Consider the following 26,642-nt stretch of genomic DNA (forward strand, 5'->3'; position numbering starts at 1 on the left):
GCTGCCTCGTTCTCGGTGTTTTTGTGCGGGACTGTGCTGCCTCGTTCTCGGTGTGTTTGTGCGGGACTGTGCTGCCTCGTTCTCGGTTTGTTTGTGCGACAATGTTCTGCCTCGTTCTCGGTGTTTTTATGCGGGACTGTGCTGCCTCGTTCTCGGTGTCTTTGTGCGGGACTGTGCTGCCTCTTTCTCGGTGTGTTTACGCCGGACTGTGCTGCCTCGTTCTCGGTGTGTTTGTGCGGGACTGTGCTGCCTCAGTCTCGGTGTGTTTGTGTGGGACTGTGCTGCCCCGTTCCCGGTGTGCTTGTGCGAGACTGTGCTGCACCGTTCTCGGTGTGTTTACGCGTGACTGTGCTGCATCATTCTCGGTGTGTTTGTGCGGGACTGTGCTGCCTCGGTTTGTTTACGCGGGACTGTGCTGCCTCGTTCTCGGTGTGTTTACGCCGGACTGTGCTGCCTCGTTCTCGGTGTGATTGTCCGCGACTGTGCTGCCTCGTTCTCAGTGTGTTTGTGCGGGTCTGTGCTGCCTCGTTCTCAGTGTGTTTGTGCGGGACTGTGCTGCCTCGTTCTCAGTGTGTTTGTGCGGGACTGTGCTGCCTCGTTCTCGGTGTCTCTGTGCGGGACTGTGCCGCCTCGTTCTCGGTGAGTTTACGCGGGACTGTGCTGCCTCGTTCTCGGTGTTTTTGTGCGGGACTGTGCTGCCTCGTTCTCGGTGTTTTTGTGCGGGACTGCGCTGCCTCGTTCTCGGTGTGTTTATGCGGGACTGTGCTGCGTCGTTTTGGTGTGTTTGTGCGTGACTCTGCTGCCTCGGTCTCGGTGTGTCTGTGCGGGACTGAGCTGCCCCGTTCTCGGTGTGTTTGTCGTGTACAGTTCTGCCTCGTTCTCAGTGTGCTTGTGCTGAACTGTGCTGCCTCGATCTACTTGTGTTTGTGAGGACTCTGCTGCCTCGTTCTCGGTGTTTTTGTGCGGGACTGTGCTGCCCCGTTCTCGGTGTGTTTGTCGGGGACTGTTCTGCCTCGTTCTCAGTGTGTTTTGCTGAACTGTGCTGCCTCGATCTAGGTGTGTTTGTGCGGGACCGTGCAGCCTCGCTCTCGGTGTGTTGGTGCCGGACGGTGATGCCTCGCTTTCGTTGTGTTTGTGCGGGACTGTGCTGCATCGTTCTCTGTGTGTTTGTGCGGGACTGTGCTGCCCGTTCTCGGTGTGTTTACGCGGGACCTTGCTGCCTCGGTCTCGGTGTGTTCGTGCAGTACTGTGCTGCTCCATTCTCGGTGTGTTTGTGAGGGACTGTGCTGCCCCGTTCTCGGTGTATTTACGCGGGATGTGCTGCCTCGTTCTCGGTGTGTTTACGCGGGTCTGTGCTGCCTCGTTCTTGCTGTGATTGTGCGGGACTGTGCTGCCTCGTTCTCGGTGTGTTTGTGCGGGACTGTGCTGCCTCGTTCTCAGTCTGTTTGTACGTGTCTGTGCTGCCTCGTTCTCGGTGTCTCTGTGCGGGACTGTGCCGCCTCGTTCTCGGTGAGTTTACGCGGGACTTTGCTGCCTCGTTCTCGGTGTTTTTGTGCGGGACTGTGCTGCCTCGTTCTCGGTGTTTTTGTGCGGGACTGCCCTGCCTCGTTCTCGGTGTGTTTATGCGGGACTGTGCTGCGTCGTTTTGGTGTGTTTGTGCGTGACTCTGCTGCCTCGGTCTCGGTGTGTCTGTGCGGGACTGAGCTGCCCCGTTCTCGGTGTGTTTGTCGTGTACAGTTCTGCCTCGTTCTCAGTGTGCTTGTGCTGAACTGTGCTGCCTCGATCTACTTGTGTTTGTGAGGACTCTGCTGCCTCGTTCTCGGTGTTTTTGTGCGGGACTGTGCTGCCCCGTTCTCGGTGTGTTTGTCGGGGACTGTTCTGCCTCGTTCTCAGTGTGTTTTGCTGAACTGTGCTGCCTCGATCTAGGTGTGTTTGTGCGGGACCGTGCAGCCTCGCTCTCGGTGTGTTGGTGCCGGACGGTGATGCCTCGCTTTCGTTGTGTTTGTGCGGGACTGTGCTGCATCGTTCTCTGTGTGTTTGTGCGGGACTGTGCTGCCCGTTCTCGGTGTGTTTACGCGGGACCTTGCTGCCTCGGTCTCGGTGTGTTCGTGCAGTACTGTGCTGCCCCATTCTCGGTGTGTTTGTGAGGGACTGTGCTGCCCCGTTCTCGGTGTATTTACGCGGGATGTGCTGCCTCGTTCTCGGTGTGTTTACGCGGGTCTGTGCTGCCTCGTTCTTGCTGTGATTGTGCGGGACTGTGCTGCCTCGTTCTCGGTGTGTTTGTGCGGGACTGTGCTGCCTCGTTCTCAGTCTGTTTGTACGTGTCTGTGCTGCCTCGTTCTCGGTGTGTTTGTGCGGGACTGTGCTGCCTCGTTCTCGGTGTGTTTGTACGTGTCTGTGCTGCCTCGTTCTCGATGTGTTTGTGCGGGACTGTGCTGCCTCGTTCTCGGTGTGTTTGTGCGGGATTGTGTTGCCACGTTCTCGGTGTGTTTGTGCGGGACTGTGCTGCCTCGTTCTCGGTGTCTTTGAGCGGGACTGTGCTGCCTCGTTTTCGGTGTGTTTGCGCGGGACTGTGCTGCCTTGTTCTCGGTGTTATTGTGCGGGACTGTGCTGCATCGTTCCCGGTGTGTTTGTGCGGGACTGCGCATCCTCGTTCTTGGTGTGTTTGTGCGGGCCTGTGCTGCCTCGTTCTCGGTGTGTTTGTGCGGGAATGTGCTGCCTCGTTCTCGGTGTTTTTTTGCGGGACTGTGCTGCCTCGTTCTCCGTGTGTTTACGCGGGACTGTGCTGCCTCGTTCCCGGTGTGTTTGTGCGGGACTGTGCTGCCCCGTTCCCGGTGTGCTTGTGCGAGACTTTGCTGCCCCGTTCTCGGTGTGTTTACGCGGGACTGTGCTGCATCGTTCTCGGTGTGTTTGTGCGTGACTGTGCTGCCTCGTTCTCGGTTTGTTTACGCGGGACTGTGCTGCCTCGTTCTCGGTGTGTTTACGCCGGTCTGTGCTGCCTCGTTCTCGGTGTGTTTGTGCGGGACTGCGCTGCCTCATTCTCGGTGTGTTTATGCGGGACTGTGCTGCATCGTTCTCGGTGTGTTTGTGCGTGACTCTGCTGCCTCGTTCTCGGTGTGTCTGTGCGGGACTGAGCTGCACCGTTCTCGGTGTGTTTGTCGTGTACAGTTCTGCCTCGTTCTCAGTGTGCTTGTGCTGAACAGTGCTGCCTCGATCTAGGTGTGTTTGTGCGGGACGGTACTGCCTCGATCTAGGTGTGTTTGTGCGGACTCTGCTGCCTCGTTCTCGGTGTTTTTCTGCGGGACTGTGCTGCCCCGTTCTCGGTGTGTTTGTCGGGGACTGTTCTGCCATGTTCTCAGTGTGTTTGTGCTGAACTGTGCTGCCTCGATCTAGGTGTGTTTGTGCGGGACTGTGCTGCCTCGTTCTCGGTGATTTTCTGCGGGACTGTGCTGCCTCGTTCTCGGTGTGTTTGTCGGGGAATGTTCTGCCATGTTCTCAGTGTGTTTGTGCGGAACTGTGCTGCCTCGTTCTCGGTGTGTTTGTGCGGGACTGTGCTGCCTCGTTCTCAGTGTGTTTGTAGGGACTGTGCTGCCTTGTTCTCGGTGTGATTGTGCGGGAATGTGCTGCCTCGTTCTCGGTACGATTGTGCGGGACTGTGCTGCCCCGTTCTCGGTGTGTTTATGCGGATTTGTGCTGCCTCGGTCTCGGTGTGTTTGTGCGAGACTGTGCTGCCTCGTTTTCGGTGTGCATACGCGGGACTGTGCTTCCTCGTTCTCGCTGTGTTTACACAGCAGTGTGCTTCCTCGTTCTCGCTGTGTTTACACAGCAGTGTGCTGCCTCCTTCTCGTTGTGTTTGTGCGGGACTGTGCTGCCTCGTTCTCGGTGTGTTTACGCCGACTGTGCAGCCTCGATCTCGGTGTGTTTGTGCGGGACTGTGCTGCCTCGCTTTCGGTGTGTTTGTGCGGGACTGTGCTGCATTGTTCTCTGTGTGTTTGTGCGGGACTGTGCTGCCCGTTCTCGGTGTGTTTATGCGGGACCTTGCTGCCTCGGTCTCGGTGTGTTCGTGCGGTACTGTGCTGCCCCGTTCTCGGTGTGTTTGTGAGGGACTGTGCTGCCCCGTTCTCGGTGTATTTACGCGGGATGTGCTGCCTCGTTCTCGGTGTGTTTACGCGGGTCTGTGCTGCCTCGTTCTTGCTGTGATTGTGCGGGACTGTGCTGCCTCGTTCTCGGTGTGTTTGTGCGGGATTGTGTTGCCACGTTCTCGGTGTGTTTGTGCGGGACTGTGCTGCCTTGTTCTCGGTGTTATTGTGCGGGACTGTGCTGCATCGTTCTCGGTGTCTTTGAGCGGGACTGTGCTGCCTCGTTTTCGGTGTGTTTGCGCGGGACTGTGCTGCCTTGTGCTCGGTGTTATTGTGCGGGACTGTGCTGCATCGTTCCCGGTGTGTTTGTGCGGGACTGCGCATCCTCGTTCTTGGTGTGTTTGTGCGGGCCTGTGCTGCCTCGTTCTCGGTGTGATTGTGCGGGAATGTGCTGCCTCGTTCTCGGTGTTTTTTTGCGGGACTGTGCTGCCTCGTTCTCCGTGTGTTTACGCGGGACTGTGCTGCCTCGTTCCCGGTGTGTTTGTGCGGGACTGTGCTGCCCCGTTCCCGGTGTGCTTGTGCGAGACTTTGCTGCCCCGTTCTCGGTGTGTTTACGCGGGACTGTGCTGCATCGTTCTCGGTGTGTTTGTGCGTGACTGTGCTGCCTCGTTCTCGGTTTGTTTACGCGGGACTGTGCTGCCTCGTTCTCGGTGTTTACGCCGGACTGTGCTGCCTCGTTCTCGGTGTGTTTGTGCGGGACAGCGCTGCCTCATTCTCGGTGTGTTTATGCGGGACTGTGCTGCATCGGTCTCGGTGTGTTTGTGCGTGACTCTGCTGCCTCGTTCTCGGTGTGTCTGTGCGGGACTGAGCTGCACCGTTCTCGGTGTGTTTGTCGTGTACAGTTCTGCCTCGTTCTCAGTGTGCTTGTGCTGAACTGTGCTGCCTCGATCTAGGTGTGTTTGTGCGGGACCGTACTGCCTCGATCTAGGTGTGTTTGTGCGGACTCTGCTGCCTCGTTCTCGGTGTTTTTCTGCGGGACTGTGCTGCCCCGTTCTCGGTGTGTTTGTCGGGGACTGTTCTGCCATGTTCTCAGTGTGTTTGTGCTGAACTGTGCTGCCTCGATCTAGGTGTGTTTGTGCGGGACTGTGCTGCCTCGTTCTCGGTGATTTTCTGCGGGACTGTGCTGCCTCGTTCTCGGTGTGTTTGTCGGGGACTGTTCTGCCATGTTCTCAGTGTGTTTGTGCGCAACTGTGCTGCCTCGTTCTCGGTGTGTTTGTGCGGGACTGTGCTGCCTCGTTCTCAGTGTGTTTGTGCGGGACTGTGCTGCCTTGTTCTCGGTGTGTTTGTGCGGGAATATGCTGCCTCGTTCTCGGTACGATTGTGCGGGACTGTGCTGCCCCGTTCTCGGTGTGTTTATGCGGATTTGTGCTGCCTCGGTCTCGGTGTGTTTGTGCTGAACTGTGCTGCCTCGATCTAGGTGTGTTTGTGCGGGACTGTGCTGCCTCGTTCTCGGTGATTTTCTGCGGGACTGTGCTGCCTCGTTCACAGTGTGTTTGTGCGAGACTGTGCTGCCTCGTTTTCGGTGTGCATACGCGGGACTGTGCTTCCTCGTTCTCGCTGTGTTTACACAGCAGTGTGCTGCCTCCTTCTCGTTGTGTTTGTGCGGGACTGTGCTGCCTCGTTCTCGGTGTGTTTACGCCGACTGTGCAGCCTCGAACTCGGTGTGTTTGTGCGGGACTGTTCTGCCTCGCTTTCGGTGTGTTTGTGCGGGACTGTGCTGCATCGTTCTCTGTGTGTTTGTGCGGGACTGTGCTGCCCGTTCTCGGTGTGTTTACGCGGGACCTTGCTGCCTCGGTCTCGGTGTGTTCGTGCGGTACTGTGCTGCCCCGTTCTCGGTGTGTTTGTGAGGGACTGTGCTGCCCCGTTCTCGGTGTATTTACGCGGGATGTGCTGCCTCGTTCTCGGTGTGTTTACGCGGGTCTGTGCTGCCTCGTTCTTGCTGTGATTGTGCGGGACTGTGCTGCCTCGTTCTCGGTGTGTTTGTGCGGGACTGTGCTGCCTCGTTCTCGGTGTGTTTGTGCGGGATTGTGTTGCCACGTTCTCGGTGTGTTTGTGCGGGACTGTGCTGCCTTGTTCTCGGTGTTATTGTGCGGGACTGTGCTGCATCGTTCCCGGTGTGTTTGTGCGGGTCTGCGCATCCTCGTTCTCGTTGTGTTTGTGCGGGCCTGTGCTGCCTCGTTCTCGGTGTGTTTGAGCGGGACTGTGCTGCCTCGTTCTCGGTGTGTTTGCGCGGGACTGTGCTGCCTTGTTCTCGGTGTTATTGTGCGGGACTGTGCTGCATCGTTCCCGGTGTGTTTGTGCGAGACTGCGCATCCTCGTTCTCGGTGTGTTTGTGCGGGAATGTGCTGCCTCGTACTCGGTGTTTTTTTGCGGCACTTTGCTGCCTCGTTCTCCGTGTGTTTACGCGGGACTGTGCTGCCTCGTTCCCGGTGTGTTTGTGCGGGACTGTGCTGCCTCGTTCCCGGTGTGCTTGTGCGAGACTTTGCTGCCCCGTTCTCGGTGTGTTTACGCGGGACTGTGCTGCATCGTTCTCGGTGTGTTTGTGCGTGACTGTGCTACCTCGTTCTCGGTTTGTTTACGCGGGACTGTGCTGCCTCGTTCTCGGTGTGTTTACGCCGGACTGTGCTGCCTCGTTCTCGGTGTGTTTGTGCGGGACTGCGCTGCCTCATTCTCGGTGTGTTTATGCGGGACTGTGCTGCCTCGTTCTCGGTGTGTCTGTGCGGGACTGAGCTGCACCTTTCTCGGTGTGTTTGTCGTGTACAGTTCTGCCTCGTTCTCAGTGTGCTTGTGCTGAACTGTGCTGCCTCGATCTAGGTGTGTTTGTGCGGGACCGTACTGCCTCGATCTAGGTGTGTTTGTGCGGACTCTGCTGCCTCGTTCTCGGTGTTTTTCTGCGGGACTGTGCTGCCCCGTTCTCGGTGTGTTTGTCGGGGACTGTTCTGCCATGTTCTCAGTGTGTTTGTGCTGAACTGTGCAGCCTCGATCTAGGTGTGTTTGTGCGGGACTGTGCTGCCTCGTTCTCGGTGATTTTCTGCGGGAGTGGGCTGCCTCGTTCTCGGTGTGTTTGTGCGGGAATGTGCTGCCTCGTTCTCGGTACGATTGTGCGGGACTGTGCTGCCCCGGTCTCGGTGTGTTTATGCGGATTTGTGCTGCCTCGGTCTCGGTGTGTTTGTGCGGGACTGTGCTGCCTAGTTTTCGGTGTGCATACGCGGGACTGTGCTTCCTCGTTCTCGCTGTGTTTACACAGCAGTGTGCTGCCTCCTTCTCGTTGTGTTTGTGCGGGACGGTGCTGCCTCGTTCTCGGTGTGTTTACGCCGACTGTGCAGCCTCGATCTCGGTGTGTTTGTGCGGGACTGTGATCCCTCGCTTTCGGTGTGTTTGTCCGGGACTGTGCTGCCTCATTTTTGGTGCGTTTATGCGGACCTGTGCTGCATCGTTCACGGTGTGTTTGTGCGGGACTGTGCTGCATCGTTCTCTGTGTGTTTGTGCGGGACTGTGCTGCCCGTTCTCGGTGTGTTTACGCGGGACCTTGCTGCCTCGGTCTCGGTGTGTTCGTGCGGTACTGTGCTGCCCCGTTCTCGGTGTGTTTGTGAGGGACTGTGCTGCCCCGTTCTCGGTGTATTTACGCGGGATGTGCTGCCTCGTTCTCGGTGTGTTTACGCGGGTCTGTGCTGCCTCGTTCTTGCTGTGATTGTGCGGGACTGTGCTGCCTCGTTCTCGGTGTGTTTGTGCGGGACTGTGCTGCCTCGTTCTCGGTGTGTTTGTGCGGGATTGTGTTGCCACGTTCTCGGTGTGTTTGTGCGGGACTGTGCTGCCTTGTTCTCGGTGTTATTGTGCGGGACTGTGCTGCATCGTTCCCGGTGTGTTTGTGCGGGACTGCGCATCCTCGTTCTCGTTGTGTTTTTGCGGGCCTGTGCTGCCTCGTTCTCGGTGTGTTTGAGCGGGACTGTGCTGCCTCGTTCTCGGTGTGTTTGCGCGGGACTGTGCTGCCTTGTTCTCGGTGTTATTGTGCGGGACTGTGCTGCATCGTTCCCGGTGTGTTTGTGCGGGACTGCGCATCCTCGTTCTCGGTGTGTTTGTGCGGGAATGTGCTGCCTCGTACTCGGTGTTTTTTTGCGGCACTTTGCTGCCTCGTTCTCCGTGTGTTTACGCGGGACTGTGCTGCCTCGTTCCCGGTGTGTTTGTGCGGGACTGTGCTGCCTCGTTCCCGGTGTGCTTGTGCGAGACTTTGCTGCCCCGTTCTCGGTGTGTTTACGCGGGACTGTGCTGCATCGTTCTCGGTGTGTTTGTGCGTGACTGTGCTGCCTCGTTCTCGGTTTGTTTACGCGGGACTGTGCTGCCTCGTTCTCGGTGTGTTTACGCCGGACTGTGCTGCCTCGTTCTCGGTGTGTTTGTGCGGGACTGCGCTGCCTCATTCTCGGTGTGTTTATGCGGGACTGTGCTGCCTCGTTCTCGGTGTGTCTGTGCGGGACTGAGCTGCACCTTTCTCGGTGTGTTTGTCGTGTACAGTTCTGCCTCGTTCTCAGTGTGCTTGTGCTGAACTGTGCTGCCTCGATCTAGGTGTGTTTGTGCGGACTCTGCTGCCTCGTTCTCGGTGTTTTTCTGCGGGACTGTGCTGCCCCGTTCTCGGTGTGTTTGTCGGGGACTGTTCTGCCATGTTCTCAGTGTGTTTGTGCTGAACTGTGCAGCCTCGATCTAGGTGTGTTTGTGCGGGACTGTGCTGCCTCGTTCTCGGTGATTTTCTGCGGGACTGTGCTGCCTTGTTCTCGGTTTGTTTGTGCGGGAATGTGCTGCCTCGTTCTCGGTACGATTGTGCGGGACTGTGCTGCCCCGTTCTCGGTGTGTTTATGCGGATTTGTGCTGCCTCGGTCTCGGTGTGTTTGTGCGGGACTGTGCTGCCTAGTTTTCGGTGTGCATACGCGGGACTGTGCTTCCTCGTTCTCGCTGTGTTTACACAGCAGTGTGCTGCCTCCTTCTCGTTGTGTTTGTGCGGGACTGTGCTGCCTCGTTCTCGGTGTGTTTACGCCGACTGTGCAGCCTCGATCTCGGTGTGTTTGTGCGGGACTGTGATCCCTCGCTTTCGGTGTGTTTGTCCGGGACTGTGCTGCCTCATTTTTGGTGCGTTTATGCGGACCTGTGCTGCATCGTTCACGGTGTGTTTGTGCGGGACTGTGCTGCATCGTTCTCTGTGTGTTTGTGCGGGACTGTGCTGCCCGTTCTCGGTGTGTTTACGCGGGACTGTGCTGCCTCGTTCTCGGTGTTTTTGTGCGGGACTGTGCTGCCCCGTTCTCAGTGTATTTGTGCGGGACTGTGCTGCCCCGTTCTCAGTGTATTTGTGCGAGACTGTGCTGCCTCGTTCTCGGTGTGTTTACGCGGGACTGTGCTGCCTCGTTCTCGGTGTTTTTGTGCGGGACTGTGCTGCCTCGTTCTCGGTGTGTTTGTGCGGGACTGTGCTGCCTCATTCTCGGTTTGTTTGTGCGACAATGTTCTGCCTCGTTCTCGGTGTTTTTATGCGGGACTGTGCTGCCTCGTTCTCGGTGTCTTTGTGCGGGACTGTGCTGCCTCTTTCTCGGTGTGTTTACGCGGGACTGTGCTGCCTCGTTCTCTGTGCCTTTGTGCGGGACTGTGCTCCCTCGTTCTCGGTATGTTTACGCCGGACTGTGCTGCCTAGTTCTCCGTGTGTTTGTGCGGGACTGTGCTGCCTCAGTCTCGGTGTGTTTGTGTGGGACTGTGCTGCCCCGTTCCCGGTGTGCTTGTGCGAGACTGTGCTGCCCCGTTCTCGGTGTGTTTACGCGTGACTGTGCTGCATCGTTCTCGGTGTGTTTGTGCGGGACTGTGCTGCCTCGGTTTGTTTACGCGGGACTGTGCTGCCTCGTTCTCGGTGTGTTTACGCCGGACTGTGCTGCCTCGTTCTCGGTGTGATTGTCCGCGACTGTGCTGCCTCGTTCTCAGTGTGCTTGTGCTGAACTGTGCTGCCTCGATCTAGGTGTGTTTGTGCGGGACCGTACTGCCTCGATCTAGGTGTGTTTGTGCGGACTCTGCTGCCTCGTTCTCGGTGTTTTTCTGCGGGACTGTGCTGCCCCGTTCTCGGTGTGTTTGTCGGGGACTGTTCTGCCATGTTCTCAGTGTGTTTGTGCTGAACTGTGCAGCCTCGATCTAGGTGTGTTTGTGCGGGACTGTGCTGCCTCGTTCTCGGTGATTTTCTGCGGGACTGTGCTGCCTTGTTCTCGGTTTGTTTGTGCGGGAATGTGCTGCCTCGTTCTCGGTACGATTGTGCGGGACTGTGCTGCCCCGTTCTCGGTGTGTTTATGCGGATTTGTGCTGCCTCGGTCTCGGTGTGTTTGTGCGGGACTGTGCTGCCTAGTTTTCGGTGTGCATACGCGGGACTGTGCTTCCTCGTTCTCGCTGTGTTTACACAGCAGTGTGCTGCCTCCTTCTCGTTGTGTTTGTGCGGGACTGTGCTGCCTCGTTCTCGGTGTGTTTACGCCGACTGTGCAGCCTCGATCTCGGTGTGTTTGTGCGGGACTGTGATCCCTCGCTTTCGGTGTGTTTGTCCGGGACTGTGCTGCCTCATTTTTGGTGCGTTTATGCGGACCTGTGCTGCATCGTTCACGGTGTGTTTGTGCGGGACTGTGCTGCATCGTTCTCTGTGTGTTTGTGCGGGACTGTGCTGCCCGTTCTCGGTGTGTTTACGCGGGACTGTGCTGCCTCGTTCTCGGTGTTTTTGTGCGGGACTGTGCTGCCCCGTTCTCAGTGTATTTGTGCGGGACTGTGCTGCCCCGTTCTCAGTGTATTTGTGCGAGACTGTGCTGCCTCGTTCTCGGTGTGTTTACGCGGGACTGTGCTGCCTCGTTCTCGGTGTTTTTGTGCGGGACTGTGCTGCCTCGTTCTCGGTGTGTTTGTGCGGGACTGTGCTGCCTCATTCTCGGTTTGTTTGTGCGACAATGTTCTGCCTCGTTCTCGGTGTTTTTATGCGGGACTGTGCTGCCTCGTTCTCGGTGTCTTTGTGCGGGACTGTGCTGCCTCTTTCTCGGTGTGTTTACGCGGGACTGTGCTGCCTCGTTCTCTGTGCCTTTGTGCGGGACTGTGCTCCCTCGTTCTCGGTATGTTTACGCCGGACTGTGCTGCCTAGTTCTCCGTGTGTTTGTGCGGGACTGTGCTGCCTCAGTCTCGGTGTGTTTGTGTGGGACTGTGCTGCCCCGTTCCCGGTGTGCTTGTGCGAGACTGTGCTGCCCCGTTCTCGGTGTGTTTACGCGTGACTGTGCTGCATCGTTCTCGGTGTGTTTGTGCGGGACTGTGCTGCCTCGGTTTGTTTACGCGGGACTGTGCTGCCTCGTTCTCGGTGTGTTTACGCCGGACTGTGCTGCCTCGTTCTCGGTGTGATTGTCCGCGACTGTGCTGCCTCGTTCTCAGTGTGTTTGTGCGGGACTGTGCTGCCTCGTTCTCAGTGTGTTTGTGCGGGACTGTGCTGCCTCGTTCTCGGTGTCTCTGTGCGGGACTGTGCCGCCTCGTTCTCGGTGAGATTACGCGGGACTGTGCTGCCTCGTTCTCGGTGTTTTTGTGCGGGACTGTGCTGCCTCGTTCTCGTTGTTTTTGTGCGGGACTGCGCTGCCTCGTTCTCGGTGTGTTTATGCGGGACTGTGCTGCGTCGTTTTGGTGTGTTTGTGCGTGACTCTGCTGCCTCGGTCTCGGTGTGTCTGTGCGGGACTGAGCTGCCCCGTTCCCGGTGTGTTTGTCGTGTACAGTTCTGCCTCGTTCTCAGTGTGCTTGTGCTGAACTGTGCTGCCTCGATCTACGTGTGTTTGTGAGGACTCTGCTGCCTCGTTCTCGGTGTTTTTGTGCGGGACTGTGCTGCCCCGTTCTCGGTGTGTTTGTCGGGGACTGTTCTGCCTCGTTCTCAGTGTGTTTTGCTGAACTGTGCTGCCTCGATCTAGGTGTGTTTGTGCGGGACCGTGCTGCCTCGCTCTCGGTGTGTTGGTGCCGGACTGTGCTGCCTCGTTCTCGGTGTGTTTGTGCGGGACTGTGATCCCTCGCTTTCGGTGTGTTTGTCCGGGACTGTGCTGCCTCATTTTTGGTGCGTTTATGCGGACCTGTGCTGCATCGTTCACGGTGTGTTTGTGCGGGACTGTGCTGCATCGTTCTCTGTGTGTTTGTGCGGGACTGTGCTGCCCGTTCTCGGTGTGTTTACGCGGGACTGTGCTGCCTCGTTCTCGGTGTTTTTGTGCGGGACTGTGCTGCCCCGTTCTCAGTGTATTTGTGCGGGACTGTGCTGCCCCGTTCTCAGTGTATTTGTGCGAGACTGTGCTGCCTCGTTCTCGGTGTGTTTACGCGGGACTGTGCTGCCTCGTTCTCGGTGTTTTTGTGCGGGACTGTGCTGCCTCGTTCTCGGTGTTTTTTGTGCGGGACTGTGCTGCCTCGTTCTCGCTGTGTTTACGCGGGACTGTGCTGCCTCGTTCTCGGTGTTTTTTGTGCGGAACTGTGCAGCCTCGTTCTCATCGTGTTTGTGCGGGACTATGCTGCCTCGTTCTCGGTGTGCTTGTGCGGGACTGTGCTGTCTCGTTCTCGGTGTCTTTTAGCGGAACTGCGCTGCCTCGTTCTCAGTGTGTTTGTGCGGAACTGTGCTGCCTCGTTCTCGGTGTGTCTGTGCGGGACTGTGCTGCCTCGTTCTCGGTGTGTTGGTGCCGGACTGTGCTGCCTCGTTCTCGGTGTGTCTGTGCGGGACTGTGCTGCCTCATTCTCTGCGTGTTTGTGTGGGACTGTGCTGCCTCGTTCTCGGTGTGTTTGTGCGGGACTGTGCTGCCTTGTTCTCGCTGTTTTTGTGTAGGACTGTGCTGCCTCGTTCTCGGTGTTTTTGTGCAGGACCGTGCTGCCTCGTTCTCGGTGTCTTTGTGCGGGACTGTGCTGCCTCGTTCTCAGTGTCTTTGTGCGGGACTGTGCTGCCTCGATCTCAGTGTGTTTGTGCGGGACTGTGCTGCCTCGTTCTCTGTGTGTCTGTGCGGGACTGTGCTGCCTCGTTGTCGGTGTGTCTGTCGGGCACTGTTCTGCCTCGTTCTCAGTGTGTTTGTGCTGTACTATGCTGCCTCATTCTCGGTGTGTTTGTGCGGGACTGTGCTGCCTCGTTCTCGGTGTGTTTGTGCGCGACTGTGCTGCCTCGTTCTCAGTGTGTTTGTGCGGGTCTGTGCTGCATCGTTCCCAGTGTGTTTGTGCGGGACTGTGCTGCCTTGTTCTCGGTGTTTTGTGAGGGACTGTGCTGCCTCGTTCTCGGTGTTTTTGTTTGGACTGTGCAGCCTCGCTCTCTGCGTGTTTGTGCGGGACTGTGCTCTCTCGTTCTCGGTGTGTTTGCGAGCGACTGTGCTGCCTCGTTTTCGGTGTGTTCGTGCGGGACTGCGCTGTCTCGTTCTCGGTTTGTTTACGCGGGACTGTGCTGCCTCGTTCTCGGTGTCTTTACGCCGGACTGTGCTGCCTCGTTCTCGGTGTGTTTGTGCGGGACTGCGCTGCCTCATTCTCGGTGTGTTTATGCGGGACTGTGCTGCATCGTTCTCGGTGTGTTTGTGCGTGACTCTGCTGCCTCGTTCTCGGTGTGTCTGTGCGGGACTGAGCTGCACCGTTCTCGGTGTGTTTGTCGTGTACAGTTCTGCCTCGTTCTCAGTGTGCTTGTGCTGAACAGTGCTGCCTCGATCTAGGTGTGTTTGTGCGGGACCGTACTGCCTCGATCTAGGTGTGTTTGTCGGGGACTGTTCTGCCATGTTCTCAGTGTGTTTGTGCTGAACTGTGCTGCCTCGATCTAGGTGTGTTTGTGCGGGACTGTGCTGCCTCGTTCTCGGTGATTTTCTGCGGGACTGTGCTGCCTCGTTCTCGGTGTGTTTGTCGGGGACTGTTCTGCCATGTTCTCAGTGTGTTTGTGCGGAACTGTGCTGCCTCGTTCTCGGTGTGTTTGTGCGGGACTGTGCTGCCTCGTTCTCAGTGTGTTTGTGCGGGACTGTGCTGCCTTGTTCTCGGTGTGATTGTGCGGGAATGTGCTGCCTCGTTCTCGGTACGATTGTGCGGGACTGTGCTGCCCCGTTCTCGGTGTGTTTATGCGGATTTGTGCTGCCTCGGTCTCGGTGTGTTTGTGCGAGACTGTGCTGCCTCGTTTTCGGTGTGCATACGCGGGACTGTGCTTCCTCGTTCTCGCTGTGTTTACACAGCAGTGTGCTTCCTCGTTCTCGCTGTGTTTACACAGCAGTGTGCTGCCTCCTTCTCGTTGTGTTTGTGCGGGACTGTGCTGCCTCGTTCTCGGTGTGTTTACGCCGACTGTGCAGCCTCGATCTCGGTGTGTTTGTGCGGGACTGTGCTGCCTCGCTTTCGGTGTGTTTGTGCGGGACTGTGCTGCATCGTTCTCTGTGTGTTTGTGCGGGACTGTGCTGCCCGTTCTCGGTGTGTTTACGCGGGACTGTGCTGCCTCGTTCTCGGTGTTTTTGTGCGGGACTGTGCTGCCCCGTTCTCAGTGTATTTGTGCGGGACTGTGCTGCCCCGTTCTCAGTGTATTTGTGCGAGACTGTGCTGCCTCGTTCTCGGTGTGTTTACGCGGGACTGTGCTGCCTCGTTCTCGGTGTTTTTGTGCGGGACTGTGCTGCCTCGTTCTCGGTGTGTTTGTGCGGGACTGTGCTGCCTCATTCTCGGTTTGTTTGTGCGACAATGTTCTGCCTCGTTCTCGGTGTTTTTATGCGGGACTGTGCTGCCTCGTTCTCGGTGTCTTTGTGCGGGACTGTGCTGCCTCTTTCTCGGTGTGTTTACGCGGGACTGTGCTGCCTCGTTCTCTGTGCCTTTGTGCGGGACTGTGCTCCCTCGTTCTCGGTATGTTTACGCCGGACTGTGCTGCCTAGTTCTCCGTGTGTTTGTGCGGGACTGTGCTGCCTCAGTCTCGGTGTGTTTGTGTGGGACTGTGCTGCCCCGTTCCCGGTGTGCTTGTGCGAGACTGTGCTGCCCCGTTCTCGGTGTGTTTACGCGTGACTGTGCTGCATCGTTCTCGGTGTGTTTGTGCGGGACTGTGCTGCCTCGGTTTGTTTACGCGGGACTGTGCTGCCTCGTTCTCGGTGTGTTTACGCCGGACTGTGCTGCCTCGTTCTCGGTGTGATTGTCCGCGACTGTGCTGCCTCGTTCTCAGTGTGCTTGTGCTGAACTGTGCTGCCTCGATCTAGGTGTGTTTGTGCGGGACCGTACTGCCTCGATCTAGGTGTGTTTGTGCGGACTCTGCTGCCTCGTTCTCGGTGTTTTTCTGCGGGACTGTGCTGCCCCGTTCTCGGTGTGTTTGTCGGGGACTGTTCTGCCATGTTCTCAGTGTGTTTGTGCTGAACTGTGCAGCCTCGATCTAGGTGTGTTTGTGCGGGACTGTGCTGCCTCGTTCTCGGTGATTTTCTGCGGGACTGTGCTGCCTTGTTCTCGGTTTGTTTGTGCGGGAATGTGCTGCCTCGTTCTCGGTACGATTGTGCGGGACTGTGCTGCCCCGTTCTCGGTGTGTTTATGCGGATTTGTGCTGCCTCGGTCTCGGTGTGTTTGTGCGGGACTGTGCTGCCTAGTTTTCGGTGTGCATACGCGGGACTGTGCTTCCTCGTTCTCGCTGTGTTTACACAGCAGTGTGCTGCCTCCTTCTCGTTGTGTTTGTGCGGGACTGTGCTGCCTCGTTCTCGGTGTGTTTACGCCGACTGTGCAGCCTCGATCTCGGTGTGTTTGTGCGGGACTGTGATCCCTCGCTTTCGGTGTGTTTGTCCGGGACTGTGCTGCCTCATTTTTGGTGCGTTTATGCGGACCTGTGCTGCATCGTTCACGGTGTGTTTGTGCGGGACTGTGCTGCATCGTTCTCTGTGTGTTTGTGCGGGACTGTGCTGCCCGTTCTCGGTGTGTTTACGCGGGACTGTGCTGCCTCGTTCTCGGTGTTTTTGTGCGGGACTGTGCTGCCCCGTTCTCAGTGTATTTGTGCGGGACTGTGCTGCCCCGTTCTCAGTGTATTTGTGCGAGACTGTGCTGCCTCGTTCTCGGTGTGTTTACGCGGGACTGTGCTGCCTCGTTCTCGGTGTTTTTGTGCGGGACTGTGCTGCCTCGTTCTCGGTGTGTTTGTGCGGGACTGTGCTGCCTCATTCTCGGTTTGTTTGTGCGACAATGTTCTGCCTCGTTCTCGGTGTTTTTATGCGGGACTGTGCTGCCTCGTTCTCGGTGTCTTTGTGCGGGACTGTGCTGCCTCTTTCTCGGTGTGTTTATGCGGGACTGTGCTGCCTCGTTCTCTGTGCCTTTGTGCGGGACTGTGCTCCCTCGTTCTCGGTATGTTTACGCCGGACTGTGCTGCCTAGTTCTCCGTGTGTTTGTGCGGGACTGTGCTGCCTCAGTCTCGGTGTGTTTGTGTGGGACTGTGCTGCCCCGTTCCCGGTGTGCTTGTGCGAGACTGTGCTGCCCCGTTCTCGGTGTGTTTACGCGTGACTGTGCTGCATCGTTCTCGGTGTGTTTGTGCGGGACTGTGCTGCCTCGGTTTGTTTACGCGGGACTGTGCTGCCTCGTTCTCGGTGTGTTTACGCCGGACTGTGCTGCCTCGTTCTCGGTGTGATTGTCCGCGACTGTGCTGCCTCGTTCTCAGTGTGTTTGTGCGGGACTGTGCTGCCTCGTTCTCAGTGTGTTTGTGCGGGACTGTGCTGCCTCGTTCTCGGTGTCTCTGTGCGGGACTGTGCCGCCTCGTTCTCGGTGAGATTACGCGGGACTGTGCTGCCTCGTTCTCGGTGTTTTTGTGCGGGACTGTGCTGCCTCGTTCTCGTTGTTTTTGTGCGGGACTGCGCTGCCTCGTTCTCGGTGTGTTTATGCGGGACTGTGCTGCGTCGTTTTGGTGTGTTTGTGCGTGACTCTGCTGCCTCGGTCTCGGTGTGTCTGTGCGGGACTGAGCTGCCCCGTTCCCGGTGTGTTTGTCGTGTACAGTTCTGCCTCGTTCTCAGTGTGCTTGTGCTGAACTGTGCTGCCTCGATCTACGTGTGTTTGTGAGGACTCTGCTGCCTCGTTCTCGGTGTTTTTGTGCGGGACTGTGCTGCCCCGTTCTCGGTGTGTTTGTCGGGGACTGTTCTTCCTCGTTCTCAGTGTGTTTTGCTGAACTGTGCTGCCTCGATCTAGGTGTGTTTGTGCGGGACCGTGCTGCCTCGCTCTCGGTGTGTTGGTGCCGGACTGTGCTGCCTCGTTCTCGGTGTGTTTGTGCGGGACTGTGATCCCTCGCTTTCGGTGTGTTTGTCCGGGACTGTGCTGCCTCATTTTTGGTGCGTTTATGCGGACCTGTGCTGCATCGTTCACGGTGTGTTTGTGCGGGACTGTGCTGCATCGTTCTCTGTGTGTTTGTGCGGGACTGTGCTGCCCGTTCTCGGTGTGTTTACGCGGGACTGTGCTGCCTCGTTCTCGGTGTTTTTGTGCGGGACTGTGCTGCCCCGTTCTCAGTGTATTTGTGCGGGACTGTGCTGCCCCGTTCTCAGTGTATTTGTGCGAGACTGTGCTGCCTCGTTCTCGGTGTGTTTACGCGGGACTGTGCTGCCTCGTTCTCGGTGTTTTTGTGCGGGACTGTGCTGCCTCGTTCTCGGTGTTTTTTGTGCGGGACTGTGCTGCCTCGTTCTCGCTGTGTTTACGCGGGACTGTGCTGCCTCGTTCTCGGTGTTTTTTGTGCGGAACTGTGCAGCCTCGTTCTCATCGTGTTTGTGCGGGACTATGCTGCCTCGTTCTCGGTGTGCTTGTGCGGGACTGTGCTGTCTCGTTCTCGGTGTCTTTTAGCGGAACTGCGCTGCCTCGTTCTCAGTGTGTTTGTGCGGAACTGTGCTGCCTCGTTCTCGGTGTGTCTGTGCGGGACTGTGCTGCCTCGTTCTCGGTGTGTTGGTGCCGGACTGTGCTGCCTCGTTCTCGGTGTGTCTGTGCGGGACTGTGCTGCCTCATTCTCTGCGTGTTTGTGTGGGACTGTGCTGCCTCGTTCTCGGTGTGTTTGTGCGGGACTGTGCTGCCTTGTTCTCGCTGTTTTTGTGTAGGACTGTGCTGCCTCGTTCTCGGTGTTTTTGTGCAGGACCGTGCTGCCTCGTTCTCGGTGTCTTTGTGCGGGACTGTGCTGCCTCGTTCTCAGTGTCTTTGTGCGGGACTGTGCTGCCTCGATCTCAGTGTGTTTGTGCGGGACTGTGCTGCCTCGTTCTCTGTGTGTCTGTGCGGGACTGTGCTGCCTCGTTGTCGGTGTGTCTGTCGGGCACTGTTCTGCCTCGTTCTCAGTGTGTTTGTGCTGTACTATGCTGCCTCATTCTCGGTGTGTTTGTGCGGGACTGTGCTGCCTCGTTCTCGGTGTGTTTGTGCGCGACTGTGCTGCCTCGTTCTCAGTGTGTTTGTGCGGGTCTGTGCTGCATCGTTCCCAGTGTGTTTGTGCGGGACTGTGCTGCCTTGTTCTCGGTGTTTTGTGAGGGACTGTGCTGCCTCGTTCTCGGTGTTTTTGTTTGGACTGTGCAGCCTCGCTCTCTGCGTGTTTGTGCGGGACTGTGCTCTCTCGTTCTCGGTGTGTTTGCGAGCGACTGTGCTGCCTCGTTTTCGGTGTGTTCGTGCGGGACTGCGCTGTCTCGTTCTCGGTTTGTTTACGCGGGACTGTGCTGCCTCGTTCTCGGTGTCTTTACGCCGGACTGTGCTGCCTCGTTCTCGGTGTGTTTGTGCGGGACTGCGCTGCCTCATTCTCGGTGTGTTTATGCGGGACTGTGCTGCATCGTTCTCGGTGTGTTTGTGCGTGACTCTGCTGCCTCGTTCTCGGTGTGTCTGTGCGGGACTGAGCTGCACCGTTCTCGGTGTGTTTGTCGTGTACAGTTCTGCCTCGTTCTCAGTGTGCTTGTGCTGAACAGTGCTGCCTCGATCTAGGTGTGTTTGTGCGGGACCGTACTGCCTCGATCTAGGTGTGTTTGTCGGGGACTGTTCTGCCATGTTCTCAGTGTGTTTGTGCTGAACTGTGCTGCCTCGATCTAGGTGTGTTTGTGCGGGACTGTGCTGCCTCGTTCTCGGTGATTTTCTGCGGGACTGTGCTGCCTCGTTCTCGGTGTGTTTGTCGGGGACTGTTCTGCCTCGTTCTCAGTGTGTTTGTGCGGGACTGTGCTGCCTTGTTCTCGGTGTGATTGTGCGGGAATGTGCTGCCTCGTTCTCGGTACGATTGTGCGGGACTGTGCTGCCCCGTTCTCGGTGTGTTTATGCGGATTTGTGCTGCCTCGGTCTCGGTGTGTTTGTGCGAGACTGTGCTGCCTCGTTTTCGGTGTGCATACGCGGGACTGTGCTTCCTCGTTCTCGCTGTGTTTACACAGCAGTGTGCTTCCTCGTTCTCGCTGTGTTTACACAGCAGTGTGCTGCCTCCTTCTCGTTGTGTTTGTGCGGGACTGTGCTGCCTCGTTCTCGGTGTGTTTACGCCGACTGTGCAGCCTCGATCTCGGTGTGTTTGTGCGGGACTGTGCTGCCTTGCTTTCGGTGTGTTTGTGCGGGACTGTGCTGCATCGTTCTCTGTGTGTTTGTGCGGGACTGTGCTGCCCGTTCTCGGTGTGTTTACGCGGGACCTTGCTGCCTCGGTCTCGGTGTGTTCGTGCGGTGCTGTGCTGCCCCGTTCTCGGTGTGTTTGTGAGGGACTGTGCTGCCCCGTTCTCGGTGTATTTACGCGGGATGTGCTGCCTCGTTCTCGGTGTGTTTACGCGGGTCTGTGCTGCCTCGTTCTTGCTGTGATTGTGCGGGACTGTGCTGCCTCGTTCTCGGTGTGTTTGTGCGGGATTGTGTTGCCACGTTCTCGGTGTGTTTGTGCGGGACTGTGCTGCCTTGTTCTCGGTGTTATTGTGCGGGACTGTGCTGCATCGTTCTCGGTGTCTTTGAGCGGGACTGTGCTGCCTCGTTTTCGGTGTGTTTGCGCGGGACTGTGCTGCCTTGTTCTCGGTGTTATTGTGCGGGACTGTGCTGCATCGTTCCCGGTGTGTTTGTGCGGGACTGCGCATCCTCGTTCTTGGTGTGTTTGTGCGGGCCTGTGCTGCCTCGTTCTCGGTGTGTTTGTGCGGGAATGTGCTGCCTCGTTCTCGGTGTTTTTTTGCGGGACTGTGCTGCCTCGTTCTCCGTGTGTTTACGCGGGACTGTGCTGCCTCGTTCCCGGTGTGTTTGTGCGGGACTGTGCTGCCCCGTTCCCGGTGTGCTTGTGCGAGACTTTGCTGCCCCGTTCTCGGTGTGTTTACGCGGGACTGTGCTGCATCGTTCTCGGTGTGTTTGTGCGTGACTGTGCTGCCTCGTTCTCGGTTTGTTTACGCGGGACTGTGCTGCCTCGTTCTCGGTGTTTACGCCGGACTGTGCTGCCTCGATCTCGGTGTGTTTGTGCGGGACTGCGCTGCCTCATTCTCGGTGTGTTTATGCGGGACTGTGCTGCATCGTTCTCGGTGTGTTTGTGCGTGACTCTGCTGCCTCGGTCTCGGTGTGTCTGTGCGGGACTGAGCTGCACCGTTCTCGGTGTGTTTGTCGTGTACAGTTCTGCCTCGTTCTCAGTGTGCTTGTGCTGAACTGTGCTGCCTCGATCTAGGTGTGTTTGTGCGTGACCGTACTGCCTCGATCTAGGTGTGTTTGTGCGGACTCTGCTGCCTCGTTCTCGGTGTTTTTCTGCGGGACTGTGCTGCCCCGTTCTCGGTGTGTTTGTCGGGGACTGTTCTGCCATGTTCTCAGTGTGTTTGTGCTGAACTGTGCTGCCTCGATCTAGGTGTGTTTGTGCGGGACTGTGCTGCCTCGTTCTCGGTGATTTTCTGCGGGACTGTGCTGCCTCGTTCTCGGTGTGTTTGTCGGGGACTGTTCTGCCATGTTCTCAGTGTGTTTGTGCGCAACTGTGCAGCCTCGTTCTCGGTGTGTTTGTGCGGGACTGTGCTGCCTCGTTCTCAGTGTGTTTGTGCGGGACTGTGCTGCCTTGTTCTCGGTGTGTTTGTGCGGGAATATGCTGCCTCGTTCTCGGTACGATTGTGCGGGACTGTGCTGCCCCGTTCTCGGTGTGTTTATGCGGATTTGTGCTGCCTCGGTCTCGGTGTGTTTGTGCGAGACTGTGCTGCCTCGTTTTCGGTGTGCATACGCGGGACTGTGCTTCCTCGTTCTCGCTGTGTTTACACAGCAGTGTGCTGCCTCCTTCTCGTTGTGTTTGTGCGGGACTGTGCTGCCTCGTTCTCGGTGTGTTTACGCCGACTGTGCAGCCTCGATCTCGGTGTGTTTGTGCGGGACTGTGCTGCATCGTTCTCTGTGTGTTTGTGCGGGACTGTGCTGCCCGTTCTCGGTGTGTTTACGCGGGACCTTGCTGCCTCGGTCTCGGTGTGTTCGTGCGGTACTGTGCTGCCCCGTTCTCGGTGTGTTTGTGAGGGACTGTGCTGCCCCGTTCTCGGTGTATTTACGCGGGATGTGCTGCCTCGTTCTCGGTGTGTTTACGCGGGTCTGTGCTGCCTCGTTCTTGCTGTGATTGTGCGGGACTGTGCTGCCTCGTTCTCGGTGTGTTTGTGCGGGACTGTGCTGCCTCGTTCTCGGTGTGTTTGTGCGGGATTGTGTTGCCACGTTCTCGGTGTGTTTGTGCGGGACTGTGCTGCCTTGTTCTCGGTGTTATTGTGCGGGACTGTGCTGCATCGTTCCCGGTGTGTTTGTGCGGGACTGCGCATCCTCGTTCTCGGTGTGTTTGTGCGGGCCTGTGCTGCCTCGTTCTCGGTGTGTTTGAGCGGGACTGTGCTGCCTCGTTCTCGGTGTGTTTGCGCGGGACTGTGCTGCCTTGTTCTCGGTGTTATTGTGCGGGACTGTGCTGCATCGTTCCCGGTGTGTTTGTGCGGGACTGCGCATCCTCGTTCTCGGTGTGTTTGTGCGGGAATGTGCTGCCTCGTACTCGGTGTTTTTTTGCGGCACTTTGCTGCCTCGTTCTCCGTGTGTTTACGCGGGACTGTGCTGCCTCGTTCCCGGTGTGTTTGTGCGGGACTGTGCTGCCCCGTTCCCGGTGTGCTTGTGCGTGACTTTGCTGCCCCGTTCTCGGTGTGTTTACGCGGGACTGTGCTGCATCGTTCTCGGTGTGTTTGTGCGTGACTGTGCTGCCTCGTTCTCGGTTTGTTTACGCGGGACTGTGCTGCCTCGTTCTCGGTGTGTTTACGCCGGACTGTGCTGCCTCGTTCTCGGTGTGTTTGTGCGGGACTGCGCTGCCTCATTCTCGGTGTGTTTATGCGGGACTGTGTTGCCTCGTTCTCGGTGTGTTTGTGCGGGACTGTGCTGCCTCGTTCTCGGTGTGTCTGTGCGGGACTGAGCTGCACCGTTCTCGGTGTGTTTGTCGTGTACAGTTCTGCCTCGTTCTCAGTGTGCTTGTGCTGAACTGTGCTGCCTCGATCTAGGTGTGTTTGTGCGGACTCTGCTGCCTCGTTCTCGGTGTTTTTCTGCGGGACTGTGCTGCCCCGCTCTCGGTGTGTTTGTCGGGGACTGTTCTGCCATGTTCTCAGTGTGTTTGTGCTGAACTGTGCTGCCTCGATCTAGGTGTGTTTGTGCGGGACTGTGCTGCCTCGTTCTCGGTGATTTTCTGCGGGACTGTGCTGCCTCGTTCTCAGTGTGTTTGTGCGGGACTGTGCTGCCTTGTTCTCGGTGTGTTTGTGCGGGAATGTGCTGCCTCGTTCTCGGTACGATTGTGCGGGACTGTGCTGCCCCGTTCTCGGTGTGTTTATGCGGATTTGTGCTGCCTCGGTCTCGGTGTGTTTGTGCGGGACTGTGCTGCCTCGTTTTCGGTGTGCATACGCGGGACTGTGCTTCCTCGTTCTCGCTGTGTTTACACAGCAGTGTGCTGCCTCCTTCTCGTTGTGTTTGTGCGGGACTGTGCTGCCTCGTTCTCGGTGTGTTTACGCCGACTGTGCAGCCTCGATCTCGGTGTGTTTGTGCGGGACTGTGATCCCTCGCTTTCGGTGTGTTTGTCCGGGACTGTGCTGCCTCATTTTTGGTGCGTTTATGCGGACCTGTGCTGCATCGTTCACGGTGTGTTTGTGCGGGACTGTGCTGCATCGTTCTCTGTGTGTTTGTGCGGGACTGTGCTGCCCGTTCTCGGTGTGTTTACGCGGGCTGTGCTGCCTCGTTCTCGGTGTTTTTGTGCGGGACTGTGCTGCCCCGTTCTCAGTGTATTTGTGCGGGACTGTGCTGCCCCGTTCTCAGTGTATTTGTGCGAGACTGTGCTGCCTCGTTCTCGGTGTGTTTACGCGGGACTGTGCTGCCTCGTTCTCGGTGTTTTTGTGCGGGACTGTGCTGCCTCGTTCTCGGTGTGTTTGTGCGGGACTGTGCTGCCTCGTTCTCGGTTTGTTTGTGCGACAATGTTCTGCCTCGTTCTCGGTGTTTTTATGCGGGACTGTGCTGCCTCGTTCTCGGTGTCTTTGTGCGGGACTGTGCTGCCTCTTTCTCGGTGTGTTTACGCGGGACTGTGCTGCCTCGTTCTCTGTGCCTTTGTGCGGGACTGTGCTCCCTCGTTCTCGGTATGTTTACGCCGGACTGTGCTGCCTCGTTCTCGGTGTGTTTGTGCGGGACTGTGCTGCCTCAGTCTCGGTGTGTTTGTGTGGGACTGTGCTGCCCCGTTCCCGGTGTGCTTGTGCGAGACTGTGCTGCCCCGTTCTCGGTGTGTTTACGCGTGACTGTGCTGCATCATTCTCGGTGTGTTTGTGCGGGACTGTGCTGCCTCGGTTTGTTTACGCGGGACTGTGCTGCCTCGTTCTCGGTGTGTTTACGCCGGACTGTGCTGCCTCGTTCTCGGTGTGATTGTCCCCGACTGTGCTGCCTCGTTCTCAGTGTGTTTGTGCGGGTCTGTGCTGCCTCGTTCTCAGTGTGTTTGTGCGGGACTGTGCTGCCTCGTTCTCAGTGTGTTTGTGCGGGACTGTGCTGCCTCGTTCTCGGTGTCTCTGTGCGGGACTGTGCCGCCTCGTTCTCGGTGAGTTTACGCGGGACTGTGCTGCCTCGTTCTCGGTGTTTTTGTGCGGGACTGTGCTGCCTCGTTCTCGGTGTTTTTGTGCGGGACTGCGCTGCCTCGTTCTCGGTGTGTTTATGCGGGACTGTGCTGCGTCGTTTTGGTGTGTTTGTGCGTGACTCTGCTGCCTCGGTCTCGGTGTGTCTGTGCGGGACTGAGCTGCCCCGTTCTCGGTGTGTTTGTCGTGTACAGTTCTGCCTCGTTCTCAGTGTGCTTGTGCTGAACTGTGCTGCCTCGATCTACTTGTGTTTGTGAGGACTCTGCTGCCTCGTTCTCGGTGTTTTTGTGCGGGACTGTGCTGCCCCGTTCTCGGTGTGTTTGTCGGGGACTGTTATGCCTCGTTCTCAGTGTGTTTTGCTGAACTGTGCTGCCTCGATCTAGGTGTGTTTGTGCGGGACCGTGCAGCCTCGCTCTCGGTGTGTTGGTGCCGGACGGTGATGCCTCGCTTTCGTTGTGTTTGTGCGGGACTGTGCTGCATCGTTCTCTGTGTGTTTGTGCGGGACTGTGCTGCCCGTTCTCGGTGTGTTTACGCGGGACCTTGCTGCCTCGGTCTCGGTGTGTTCGTGCAGTACTGTGCTGCCCCATTCTCGGTGTGTTTGTGAGGGACTGTGCTGCCCCGTTCTCGGTGTATTTACGCGGGATGTGCTGCCTCGTTCTCGGTGTGTTTACGCGGGTCTGTGCTGCCTCGTTCTTGCTGTGATTGTGCGGGACTGTGCTGCCTCGTTCTCGGTGTGTTTGTGCGGGACTGTGCTGCCTCGTTCTCAGTCTGTTTGTACGTGTCTGTGCTGCCTCGTTCTCGGTGTGTTTGTGCGGGACTGTGCTGCCTCGTTCTCAGTCTGTTTGTACGTGTCTGTGCTGCCTCGTTCTCGGTGTGTTTGTGCGGGACTGTGCTGCCTCGTTCTCAGTCTGTTTGTACGTGTCTGTGCTGCCTCGTTCTCGGTGTGTTTGTGCGGGACTGTGCTGCCTCGTTCTCGGTGTGTTTGTGCGGGATTGTGTTGCCACGTTCTCGGTGTGTTTGTGCGGGACTGTGCTGCCTCGTTCTCGGTGTCTTTGAGCGGGACTGTGCTGCCTCGTTTTCGGTGTGTTTGCGCGGGACTGTGCTGCCTTGTTCTCGGTGTTATTGTGCGGGACTGTGCTGCATCGTTCCCGGTGTGTTTGTGCGGGACTGCGCATCCTCGTTCTTGGTGTGTTTGTGCGGGCCTGTGCTGCCTCATTCTCGGTGTGTTTGTGCGGGAATGTGCTGCCTCGTTCTCGGTGTTTTTTTGCGGGACTGTGCTGCCTCATTCTCCGTGTGTTTACGCGGGACTGTGCTGCCTCGTTCCCGGTGTGTTTGTGCGGGACTGTGCTGCCCCGTTCCCGGTGTGCTTGTGCGAGACTTTGCTGCCCCGTTCTCGGTGTGTTTACGCGGGACTGTGCTGCATCGTTCTCGGTGTGTTTGTGCGTGACTGTGCTGCCTCGTTCTCGGTTTGTTTACGCGGGACTGTGCTGCCTCGTTCTCGGTGTGTTTACGCCGGACTGTGCTGCCTCGTTCTCGGTGTGTTTGTGCGGGACTGCGCTGCCTCATTCTCGGTGTGTTTATGCGGGACTGTGCTGCATCGTTCTCGGTGTGTTTGTGCGTGACTCTGCTGCCTCGTACTCGGTGTGTCTGTGCGGGACTGAGCTGCACCGTTCTCGGTGTGTTTGTCGTGTACAGTTCTGCCTCGTTCTCAGTGTGCTTGTGCTGAACAGTGCTGCCTCGATCAAGGTGTGTTTGTGCGGGACCGTACTGCCTCGATCTAGGTGTGTTTGTGCGGACTCTGCTGCCTCGTTCTCGGTGTTTTTCTGCGGGACTGTGCTGCCCCGTTCTCGGTGTGTTTGTCGGGGACTGTTCTGCCATGTTCTCAGTGTGTTTGTGCTGAACTGTGCTGCCTCGATCTAGGTGTGTTTGTGCGGGACTGTGCTGCCTCGTTCTCAGTGTGTTTGTGCGGGACTGTGCTGCCTTGTTCTCGGTGTGATTGTGCGGGAATGTGCTGCCTCGTTCTCGGTACGATTGTGCGGGACTGTGCTGCCCCGTTCTCGGTGTGTTTATGCGGATTTGTGCTGCCTCGGTCTCGGTGTGTTTGTGCGAGACTGTGCTGCCTCGTTTTCGGTGTGCATACGTGGGACTGTGCTTCCTCGTTCTCGCTGTGTTTACACAGCAGTGTGCTTCCTCGTTCTCGCTGTGTTTACACAGCAGTGTGCTGCCTCCTTCTCGTTGTGTTTGTGCGGGACTGTGCTGCCTCGTTCTCGGTGTGTTTACGCCGACTGTGCAGCCTCGATCTCGGTGTGTTTGTGCGGGACTGTGCTGCCTCGCTTTCGGTGTGTTTGTGCGGGACTATGCTGCATCGTTCTCTGTGTGTTTGTGCGGGACTGTGCTGCCCGTTCTCGGTGTGTTTACGCGGGACCTTGCTGCCTCGGTCTCGGTGTGTTCGTGCGGTACTGTGCTGCCCCGTTCTCGGTGTGTTTGTGAGGGACTGTGCTGCCCCGTTCTCGGTGTATTTACGCGGGATGTGCTG

Source organism: Scyliorhinus torazame, chromosome 3 (assembly GCF_047496885.1).
Source record: "Scyliorhinus torazame isolate Kashiwa2021f chromosome 3, sScyTor2.1, whole genome shotgun sequence".
Taxonomy (NCBI): Eukaryota; Metazoa; Chordata; class Chondrichthyes; order Carcharhiniformes; family Scyliorhinidae; genus Scyliorhinus; species Scyliorhinus torazame.